The sequence below is a fragment of the Felis catus genome, chromosome D1 (assembly GCF_018350175.1).
Source record: "Felis catus isolate Fca126 chromosome D1, F.catus_Fca126_mat1.0, whole genome shotgun sequence".
NCBI lineage: Eukaryota > Metazoa > Chordata > Mammalia > Carnivora > Felidae > Felis > Felis catus.
In genome coordinates, this window is record NC_058377.1 from 25,872,346 (window position 1) to 25,884,945 (window position 12,600).

Consider the following 12,600-nt stretch of genomic DNA (forward strand, 5'->3'; position numbering starts at 1 on the left):
CAGACGAGGCAAACCATAAGAGACCTTAAATGCAGAGAACTGAGGGTTGCTGGAGGAGTGTTGGGGTTGGGTATGGGTTAAATGGTCAGTGGGCATGAAGGAGGGCACTTGTTGTGATGATCACTGGATGTTATATGTAAATGATGACTCACTGGGTTCTACTCCTGAAACCAAAACTACACCACATGTTAACTAACTTGAATTTAAATAAAAAATAAATAAATAAATAAAAGGAGGCTCTCTACCTACACTATGGCGTAATCTCCAGGATACATTCTGTCAAAAAGGAACATAGAGAATAGTATATTTTGTATAAGAATGGATGGGGAATACATATATCACACACAAATTCATACAAATCCATACAAATACATGTATGTGTGTACCTAAGGGTTTATTTTTGCAAAGAGGAACACTTTAACGATAAACCAGAAATTAATAAAAATGGGTAAAGAAAATGGGTGGGGAGAGAAAGTAAAACTGCTCTGAATTTACCTTTTCATATAGTTTGATTTTAAAATTATGTTAACAATCTTTCTACATGTTCAAAAATAAAATTTAGAACATTAAAAAAGCAAATCCTAATTTTGGAAATAGCCTGAAACAATGTATCTCATACATCAATACACTGTCAACAGAGAGAAATTATTTTAAATGACCTGTAAATAGTAAACTGACCATGCTTACTTAGTGGGATATATTCTAGTAACAAAAAAAAACCGTACAAAGTAATATTTAATCTCATTCAACTGTTTTACTATTGGTAGTAATATCAGTAGTATAATTCGTAAACAATTTTATACATATTGTGGGACAAAACAAATAAATACGTTAATGTTGTTAGGACCCAAGATTTTCGGTGTGAGAGAAAGGAGATACAACAATAAAATCAAAGTCATCAAGGAAAAACCCCAGTAATGTTAACTTGAGTTGGAAATCTGAACATGAACTTAAAATATACACATATTTCCCCTAAGCTCTAGCCACTGAAAGGGTTAAGAAACAATGACACTCCTCTTGCAGTGAACGCCTTTGGTCTCAGGTGTGGGTTTCTAAATATCATTCCTTAATCAAATAAACCAAGACTCCCTGGAGAAATGGTTGTTTGCAGGTTGACAGCAGGGAAAGCACAAGGTGAGAGGGTAAAATTCTGTCGTGGCCAAAAGCAAGGGAAACAACCACACCCGGCAGGAGCGGTGCCAAAAAGACAGGTGAACATGCTGCCACTGGCCAGCTCTGGGACACAATGAAGACTCGCATATCACAACGAATGACTATGACTTAGTGTAAAACACCAAACAAATAAAAATTCATGTGTCCACAGTAATACTCCCCAGAAGAAAGGAAGGAAGAGAATGGCAATTTTCAGCACAAATGGAGCTAGAACATTTAAAAAACTGCATGAATAGTTTGCCACCCTGCACTGGCTAGTGGCAAACTAGTAGAGAAAGGAACGTATTTACTTCTTTCGCATCAATTAGCAACAGCCTGTCTAGAATGACTAGAATTACTTCTATGTTAACCAGGAAATGCACACGTTCACAATTCAGTGATAGCTATATGGAAATAAGTTATAATCATGATCCTCCAACCAAATTCTCATACACAGTAAAATTACACTAGTCAGAGGGCAGCCGATGTAGAACTGGACTTTCCAGGACACTAGATAGCTCTGACTCTGCTTTTGGTGTGCTAAGTTTGGCTCGTGAACAAGGAAACTTGGCCATCTCTCCCTGCTAGGGTAAAGACTGTTCGTGTGTATTTTTCCTAAATAGTGACATAAGCCTCAATTAAAGTTAAGGGTTGCAACAGGACACAAAATTAAGACAAGAGGAGAGTGTCTTCAGCGACTCCACTCCCATGTGGCACTTGAGGGTTCTGGGAAACTGTGCCGGCATACGTACAACCTGGCTTCTACGATGCGTGGCCAGGCCCCTTGCTTCTGTTACCTTTCCAAAACACATTAAAATAAATTGGCAACTTTAAATCTAAATTTGTAACGGGCCGGGAGGGGTCAGTGTGGTCTCCACCTACCAATCTGTAGTCCAACCTGAGACACCGAAATAACCAGTGTTCATAATGATGACTAGACATAGAGTCTAAAATGACTTCTCAGTCTTCAACGTAAGATTAAACTATGTCTATGTAGTTTCAGTGTTGCTGCTATTGTTAATCTAACTGGCATTCTAGTATATGTGCTGCCGAAGTGAGCACAATCTAATTGGCATTCTAATCCACCACGGTAGAGGCAGTTGGGTAAAGGGCTCTGGCATCCATAATTAAATAATCGGTTGCCCATCAAGATAGATAAATTTCATTACATAGGAAATTTAAACTAATAAAAACACTCAATTTAGTTATACTTAAATTTGAAGATTTCACAACACTTCCAGACATAAATGTCTCTTCATTAATTTGTTCTTTGTATTTTCATTCCATTTCTTAGACAAAAAAATGACCAGAAAAAGCTTACTATGGACACTGACACTATCCCCGACCCATTGTTTTATAACAAACCAGAATACTAAGTCAGCAAATCTGCGTTTTGAGGAACAGGAATATGGAATACTGTCAGTTACATCATAAGATTTCTTTTTTTTTTAATTTTATTTTTTATTTTTAAAAATTTACATCCAAATTAGTTAGCAGGGCACCTGGGTGGCTCAGTAAGTTAAGCATCCGACTTCGGCTCAGGTCATGATCTCGCAGTTCGTGAGTTCAAGCCCCACATCGGGCTTTCTGATGACAGCTTTGAGCCCGGATAGAGCCTGCTTCAGAGTCTGTGTCTCCCTCTCTCTCTACCCCTCACCCACTACACTCTGTCTCTCTCTCTGTCTCAAAAATAAATACACATTAAAAAAAAAAACAAATTAGCATATAATGCAACAAAGATTTCAGGAGTAGATTCCTTAGTGCCCCTTACCCATTTAGCCCATCCCCCCTCCCACCATCACAAGATTTCTACTGAGGAAGGCAGAGTGGGTTTACGTTTAGACACATTTCAACAAAGGAACATTGGAGGTAGTAGTAAGGGTGACAGGGTTAAGGTTCACCAAACATGCTGAATTAGAGAAACGAAAATGATAACAATGGCATTTCCACAGATAAAATACGTCAAAAGTAAAACACATACAATATTTAGACAAAAGCAAATCATACCATTTTATATCCGAATTCCCTATTCCAGAGTTAAAATGCAACATGCGCCACAATGCTAACTTCTTCCTCGTTACTTACACATGGTAGATTTTACATCTGCAGTCTTTTTTCAAACCTGAGACAAACCCAACCAGACCAGTCTTTCCAGTAGTTAAAAGCTTCAGCACTATGACACACAACTCAGCATCTCCAAGGTAAATCTTTACGATGTCGATAACCAGTTTACAGGGCACACTAAAAACAGACGGTTCCGTAAGCCACAGTGAACCCTGACACAGAGACATGGGGCACTGGGTGTTACCAATTACACAAGTGTAATATTTCTCTAGCAAAACTGAAGAATTCTTACTTTCTCAACACTCAAACTAGAGTTCTCTAAATTGTGTCTCAGAAATCTTACAGATTGATTTTAGACAGGTTGAGGCTTTGGATTAATTTCTCAGGAAATTAAAAGATGACTTTGCACCAGATAATGGCCTCAGCATTACATTTACCTGATTATATGCACTGAGCTCTAAGATCTGTGATAAATTCATAGTCAAGGAGACAAGTGAAAGGGTAGAAGTGGGATGCATAATACCTGAGGAGGCTACCATTATTGAACCTAATAAAATAGGAGTATGACATTTAACATGTCCAATGGATTTTCATGACTGTACCTAATATCCTTTTGCTCAGTTTTCAAACGTATTAGATGCTAATTGGTGGAAATTTAACAGAGGGGAACAGAAATGTAGGCAACTGGACTACATGGATATTTAAGGATCTCGTAACTTCCCAGAATCCAAGCCTCCGTTACAGACTTTGAAATATTTTATGCTAATATGAAAACATTTAAGTTGAAAAAATGAAATTCCATAAACTTGCTTTTATTTAAGGCTAAACAATAGATCTATTTGTACCAATAAACATGAAGAAAGATTTTCCTCTAAGCAGTGTCAAATGGACTTTCTTACCTTGTTATTATATACATAGACTAATAAGTTCTAAGAACTGCTCTTCAAAAGAGTATCTTAAAAATGAATTTTAAGAAAAAACTGTTGAGAGAAATAAAGTCCACCATATTATGCTTGTTTTTAATCTCACTATTATTTAAAAGCCTACTGGTCTAAAACTTGCTTAGACAGTTTTCAGGGCAAATTGATTGGAAAAAAGCAGAAGACTAGGTCTGGGGTAAGGATGGTCCTGGGTAATCAAGAGCTATGGAACTATTAGAAGTATTAGAGTCCCGTGTAGGTGTGTTTATTTTTTAAAAAATGGGGTGTGTGGGTGGTTCAGTCAGTTGAGCGTCCAACTTCGGCTCAGGTCTTGTGGTCTGCAAGTTCAAACCCTGCATCGGGCTCTGAGCTGACAGCTCAGGGCCTGGAGTCTGCTTTGGATTCTGTGTCTCCCTCTCTCTCTGCCCCTCCCCTTGCCCGTGCTGTCTCTCTGTCTCTCTCTGTCTCTCTCTGTCTCAAAAATAAGTAAACATTAAAAAAACTTTTAAATACTTTGATTATACAGAAAAGTTTAAGAGAATATGACAATATCAATGTACACATCATCTAGCTTTTTCACGCTGTTGACATTTAGCCATATTATTTCCTCAGATTTTCCTTTTTTAAATTAAAAAAAAATTAAGTGATACAGACATAGTTGAACCCACGTAACTCCTCCAATCCTGTTTTTTGTACAGAGAGAACTTTTATCCTGAATTTAGTATTATCATTACCATACATGTTTTTATACTTGACACATGTATGTAACCATAAAGAATATATACTACCATTTTAAATGTTTTTAAAATCTGCAGAAATGAAATCATACTATGTTAAACCTTCTCCAAAATCATGTATTCTCAGAATGTATAACTGTGATTCCGTATATTCATTTTAACTACATTATAGTATTCCCTTGTAAGTATACACCACCACTTAGACTTCTATTCTCCTACTATCATTGTGAGATTTCCCCAATTTTTGTTATTACAACCAATATTGCACTGAGCAATCTGCTAAGTGTCTCCCTGGGCACCTGTGAGACAACTTCTCTGAAACTCATGTTTAGGCATGGGATTGTTGGATTGTGGAGTGTGTTATTTTTCAATCATATTTCAACTTTGCTAAAATATTCTCTAAAATGATTTACCAACATAGGATGTATTTTGGTGTTTCCATTCTTCATTTCTTTGTCTTATTTAGTTCTTTCAGACTTCTTCATTTTTGCCAAACTGAAATTTTATTCCACTTCAATATGCATTTCTGTGCATGATTTCATATGTTTCTTGGCCATTCAGTTTTCTTCTTTAGTGAGAAAACTGTTCATACCCTTTACCCATTTTAATGTTTGGTTATCTTCTTACTGATGAGCAAGAATTCTTTAAATAATCTGGAGACAAATCCTTTGTTAATTATTCATGTTACAAACATCTTCTTCCAGTACAAATTTTAAAATGTCTTTAAGTATGGTGTCCATGCTTTAAGATATCTTTCCAGCAAGGAAACACTTAAGGTCAGAAACATATTGTACTATTTCCTATAAACCTTTTTTCCTAAAACTTTTTCACTTTCTTGTTTTATTTTATTTTAGACACAGAGAGAGGGAGAGAGAGAGGGAGGGAGAGGGGGAGAGAGAGAGAGAGAGAGAAGGAGAAGGGCAGAGGGAGAGAAAGAATCTTAAGCAGACTCCACGCTCAGTGTGGAGCCCAATGTGGGGCTCAATGCCACATCCCAAGGGTCATGACCTGAGCCAAAACCAAGAGTCTGAAGCTCAACCAATTGAACCACCCAGGCACCCCTGCTTTTTTTGTTTTCTTTTGTTTTTTCACTATTTTGTATGGCTGGAATGAGGTTGAGATATAATCATATTACTTTTTTCCTTATGCATAACCAATGGTATTTCATCACCTTTTATTGAGTAATCATTTCTCTACTAACTTTTGATTCATTTTCTTTTAATGTTTATTTATTTTTGAGAGAGAGAGAAGAGGACAGAGGATCTGAAGCAGGCTATGCGCTGACAGCAGAGAGTCCGATGAGGGGCTCGAACTCACGAACAATGAGATCATAGCCTGAGGTGAAGTCGGATACTTAACTGAATGAGCCACCCAGGTGCCCCTAATACTGATTCTTATATGAAAATGCGTATAGTGTGTGAGGGGTCTCTTCCTCAGTTCTCTTAATTCTGTCAGTCTCTTCTCTCCATTAATACCTTACTTTCTTAAGTTCTAGCACTTTATAAGTCTTAATATCTAGAAAGATGAGACCCTTCTACTTACTCTTCAAAACTGCCTTTATATTTTTAGCCCTTTACTCTTTCATATGAATTTTAGAATCATCTTGTCAAATTAAAGGAGGAAAAAATTGGGGGGAATCTGACTAAAGCTGTACTGAATTATAGATTATTTTCAATGAGAATGGATTTATGATACTGAGCCTTCCTGCACACAAACAGAAAATCTCTGCTCTTAAGATTCTTTATGTCCTTCAGTAAATTTTTCTAACTCTTCCCCATAAAGGTCTTATGTATTTTTTTTTTTGTTATAGCTGTTCTTAGGAACTTTATGGTTTTTACTGCTACTGTAAATGGTACTATTTTCTAAACTACATTTTCTAATTGTTACTGGTGCATAAAAACTCAATTAGCATGCTGTGATGAACTGTTTCCTTCCAACTATGCCCCTACAACTTCTAGCTGTATGTTTGTGGACAAAGTGTGTAACTCTCAGTCCTTCATTTTCATCATCTACGAAAAAGTTAAAAACAGTAACTACCTAATGGGATTGTGACATTGTGAGGATTAAACAAGAGTATAAGGCACTTAGTGCTAGACAGAAAAAATTAATGTTGAGTGCTATTTCACTGAATAATTTTTGTTCAGCAACCTTGCTCAATTCTCTTCTAATAATTTGACTGTAGACTCTTCTGGATTTGTAGACAATTAACAACAAAGATCTGCTGATTTGCTTTTCTTCCTTTCCAATCTTTTAACTTCTTCTTGTCTAATATCACTGACCCTCTAAAGAACAATTATCTTGTTCTTGACTTTAAATAGATTGTTTCTTAAGTCTCACCATTAAGAATAAAATTTTCATGGGGGATTTTGGATGGAATCCTTAAATATATTAAAGAAATTCCCTACTCTTAATTGCTAAGATAAAAAAAAAAATGAACAAGTGTTGACCTTTATCACATGATTACTTTGCATCTATTAAGAGATTAGTTTCTCTTAATTTTTAAGTTTTGAATGTGGCAAACTAAATTTATACCCACTTTTATACTTATGTAAGTTCCCTTTACTCCCACTTCCCTTGTATCTTTGTAAGGATAGAAATGAATACAGGAGACTAAAGAAGGAAATGGAAGGAAATGGTAATTAAAAAAAAAAAAAGTCTTAAGCCAAAGTTCCATCTCAGGAACTCTAATAAACAAGGGAGTATTGTAAACATATTAGAAGTGACTTTCATTAAAGGAACACAAGCAAAATAATTCTATAGGGTACAAGTATAGACAAAGAATTCTAAAAGCAAAAACTAATAGGTTGCTGATGCATTTTTAGCGACAAACTATATGACATAGATTTACATTTGCAGTCTTAAGTAAAGAGCTGAAGTGAACTGTGTTACTTAGTATTTTCAAATTTATTAATGGGGCTATTGACAAGAGATATAAAAATTAACTTATTTTTAGTATGCACTGTCATATGTCTTGAAAGGATCTTTGGGCAACCAACAAACATAGCTTTGGAATCATTTAGTAAATAATCATGCCAGGGGAAAATGTAATATAATTCTTCTTTAGTTTATAGCTTTGAGTATCAATTAAATTGGTTCAAACTAACCAACAAAGCTTTTATTTGACATTAAGTGAACTCAGAAATTGAGCTGTGATTCACTAGAATAATAATTCTACAAACCTTTTAAAGAAAAATTTCTGGATAGTTGAGCAAGATTCTAACACGTGACTCAAATATAAATTAAGCAGACTGAACCAAAAACACATTTTTCCAATACTACAGAACCTTTGGAACTTTCCCTTTTGCAAAAAAAAACTTCAACATAAATAAAGCTTTTAGGATGAATAATGATATAAAGGAAGTTCTTTAAGTCAATAACTGAAAACACACATAAATAATTTTGATGTTGTGGTTTTTTTGATCTTATAAAAAAACACCCTCCAAATCAGAGTGAAGAAGTTTCTTGCACACCAAACTTATAGTAAGTTTTTACTTGCTGGAATAAGGACATGTCCAAGAAGTTAAGTCTCTGACTCTATTTTTATCTCTGAAAATCTTCTGGTCTAGCTTGTATTAGTTCTCCCTCAACCTAGCTCTACCCATGGCCTGGTTCCAACTCCTATGATGAAAAAGATAAATTTAGTCCTAAACCAGATATCCAACAAAAACTGAGGGAAAAGTCTAGAAATGGTAATAGCCATGAAACAGTAATATCATGACAATAACTACAGTAGAGCTAATATTTATTGAGTGCTTACTATGTGCCAGTGCTTTCCATGTCTTAACCAACTAAAACTCAGTTTGTGTTAGCATCACACTCTAAATGAATTGAACTCAAAATATAAACCAGTATCTGATCACTAGAATCTTCTTCTTAAAAGTTTATGTCACAAAAACAGGTATATTAAGTAAAATCTAATTCATCTCCCATTACATTCAATGTGATGACTTTTAAATGTAATAAAGGTTATAAGAATAATAATACTTTCATGCTTTTCCTTTCTTCAATGTACCCAGCTCTAATTATCAAAATGACCTATGACTCATATTCCTTTTCTCCAGTTTATTTCATGCTATCCTATAATATCTAAATATGTGGTAAAAATATTCAATAGGCACAAAATTCTAGCAACTCTATTTGAAGATTTACAAATACATGAACCAACAGCCTAGTAATTGAATGTTTTTATGCCTTTCCAATAATAAAACAAATAGTCCAATGAAGGTCATCCACTCAATCAAGCCTATTATTGGCCAGGCATGAGCAGGTGAAAATGAACTGGATGGACTAAGCATATGCAGATACAGTGTTAGTCCTGATTCTGCCAATAACTTGCTCTCAGATTTTAGATGAGATAAATAACCATGTCTAGATGTCAGTTTAATAACATGAAAAATGAGAAGTTTAACCAATTTACAAATTTGAAATTTCAGTGAAAATACCTGCGAAATCATGAAATACTCTGACAAAATATAACGTTAGAACAGCATGGGAAGCTCCGAAGTCTGTGGAAAACATCTTTGCTGTAGGAAAATTTATCAGAAGGAAAAAAAGACATCATTTAAAACTTCACTGAAGACCTAGTAAGAAAATAAATTAGGCTTTGTAAATCATCTTGGAAAAGGCTGGTATAAAAATTTAGGATAGAAAGATCACTGTTAAATGTTACTGGTTTTATGCATACTAAATCAGGGTTATTAGCACTTTTTAAGTAAAATTAATTTTAATTAAATCACTGGATTTATTTTTCTCCATGAAAACCTAAAATAGTAGTTAGTAATTATACTGGCTTTAATGTGAAAGGCATTCACAGCTGTTGATTATATCATATGATACACTACTGCTATTTCTTTGCTAGCAAATCCTTGGTAAATGGTACGATGGCCATTTATAATATTATTTTTACCAGAAAATGCTATATACTTTATAAAGATTGATTTTTGAATTAGGTTTCATGAATTTACTGCAGTAATACAATTATGCATCAAGTTCTGGAAATAGTTATATAAGCATGTTGTATAAATTAGTTATATAAGAACTCCTTACTACTATTTTAAGTAATAGAAAAAAGGGAAATATTATGTATAGGCTCTGAACTTCTGAAAATTTATATTCTATCCGATTTATACTCAGGATGCAAAATTCTCACTGTCTCCTTAGGAAGTACTTCTAATTTTTAAAGCAGGAATATAGCAGTTTTAGCCTTGAATTTCATGCCTCTCCCTCTCCACCCACCACCAAAATAGATGTCCAAGAAAACCTTTAGATAAATATGAGTATTAAATCTTAATAAGCTGTTGAAGTTGTTGTGGGTCAAGAAAGTACAGAATCATTTTTGATTAATACATCATAAACAATTTTGGAAGTTAAGAGAAAAAAACACAGTTCTCTAAATGATGCATGTAACAGCTGCAAGGGACTACCACAGAGAAAACATATGAGACCAGCTCAGGGATGAGGCTCTGGAATGTGGACGACCGTAACAGTTTTGATATCTGTACATTCCAACCTCAAAGGGAGGAAACCAGGTATTCAAGAAATGCCATGTACAATGCTAACATAAAAATAGCATTGACAGTGAGGGCTCTTGACTGAAAAACTGGAAAGCTACTAACAGTTACATAAGTCAAGAATGCTTCCATTTACTTATGAGAGAGAGGAGCAAGCATTTCAAAAGGCATTACCTTCTGGAATGCAAAGGGATGACACTAAGGCATCTAGAAGATAAATCTACAGTAAATTTTAGAGAAGAATCTTTCAGACACAGAAGAGATAAGAGCAATGCGCTTGGAAAAAGAGAAGCAGAAAACAGGCAACGAATGGCTTCTTCAGAATATCCAGCACAACCCTTATGTGCAATGGCATGCCTATGCCTAACCAAAGTATTTGGGTATTTGAATAAAAATGTTTCTCTTTTCCAGAGTTGAGAATGAAACCAAAGCAACAGCATGCTGCCGCCCTTCCTCAAGGAGCACACACACAGTTATAAGTTAGAAAGGGCACGGTATGTAGCTCTTTAAAAGTCACAGTTCCCTTGGGAAAATAGTCATCAGGTTACGATAAGGCACTCTCATTATTTACATTATACATTTACCTTTCCAGGAGCTATACATTTCAGAAATATCAGAGGAGGCTCAAATTTAGCCTATGTGATTTTAGGGTGACATAAATAAGCTCTACATGCTTCTTGCTAAAATTGATACTGGTTATTTTAAAATTTAAACTACAAATTAAAATAAATGTGATTAGCTTTGTTCCCCAACTCTGTACAAAAAAGAAGCAAAAAAAATTTTTTTAACTTGGTGACTTTACCACCTCAGTTATTATATAAAAGACTCTGACTAATTGCATTTCTAAATACAGAACAAAATGATTTGCATTTTAGCAGAGAAGAGGAGGAAGAAACATGGGGTGGATATAAATCCCTGACACTAAAGGATTCTAACACAGGAATGACATGTTATATACAGATTAGAGAAGTGTCTCTAATAAGGATTTTAAAATAATCCAAAGGAACTGCTACTATTTGACATGAAGCTTAAAAATGAGTACAATTTCAGGAAGACATTTATTTGTATACTCTCTCTTAGAAAAATTAAAATATAATAACTACATATTCTTAGGGATTCAGTAACATCAAAGGTAGGAGGGCTATCATAAAAACTACATGAAGTTCTAGAAACCTGAAAATTTAGAAGCTTAACAGTGTGAAAATTGTTTTCTTGAAATTAAATTTTTATTAGATTAAAAACAGATTAAATGTAGATTGAAGTGTCATCATATTCACTTTGATGTCATATAATCCTCTGGGCTTTATTAAGCCATGAAGTTTGCTGTTGAACACTGATGTGATCATAGGTCGTTTTTTGTTTGTTTTTGTGGGTTGGGTTTTTTTTTTTTCCTTTTTGCAGGAGCCAGAGGGGGAAGGTTCTATATTTGGAAAGCACAGAACTGATAATGAGGACGCTTTATTTAAAGACAAAAGTCTTAAAAGCCTGCCCTACAAAAAAACCCTGACCATTAGCATGGAGAATAAGACATAGATTTTGGAATCAGACAGACCTGAGGATTTGAGCCCCCTCTCTTACTACTTCCCAATCTGCAAGCTCTTGAGCAAATTACCTATTTAAGTTTCCATTCCCACAAATACACAATGAGGATGACAGTAATAATACCTACCTGTTAGGGCTACTAGAATACTTACAGGAAATTGTATATGCCAAGTACTTAACTCAGTAAGTGTCTATAAGCTATTTTTACTACTATAATTTCTCTTTACGTTGGTCTACAAACATTTAGAGTCCTCCACAGCACAGGGCTGACCAGAACCTGAGTCAGCTTTCCAAAGCAGGCTTAATCACATGTGGTTGTGCCTCCTCAATTCAGAGCTGAAGTCACTATGGAAGGACACACACAAACATGGAAGCACTTTCCAGTCCTTCTGCCTACACTCGTCTTACATGTTAAGTTTACATGCAGAAACTTTAGATTTCTGCTCTCTTCTACTGAGTACCATAGAGTATTACCTAATACTTAAAAAAACAAGTTATGGTCTCAAACCATTATCACATGAGCAACAGGTGCTTTAAAAAAAAATTGACAATGAAAATGAGCTCTAAATTCTGCAATTCCCCCACTTAATTTTCAAACCCCCGGTTTTGAAAATTAAAATATTGATTCATTTAAATGGTAGTGGAACACTCCTGAGAAGAAAATGTTCAGCTGCT

At 34.9% G+C, this 12,600-nt stretch overlaps 1 protein-coding gene across 9 annotated transcripts in view; it reads right to left on the bottom strand.

Annotated features, from left to right (window-relative positions):
- Window positions 1-12,600, bottom strand: part of ARHGAP32 (Rho GTPase activating protein 32) — a 297,342-nt gene that overhangs the window by 47,088 nt on the left and 237,654 nt on the right. The gene's annotated exons all lie outside the window — the stretch shown is intronic.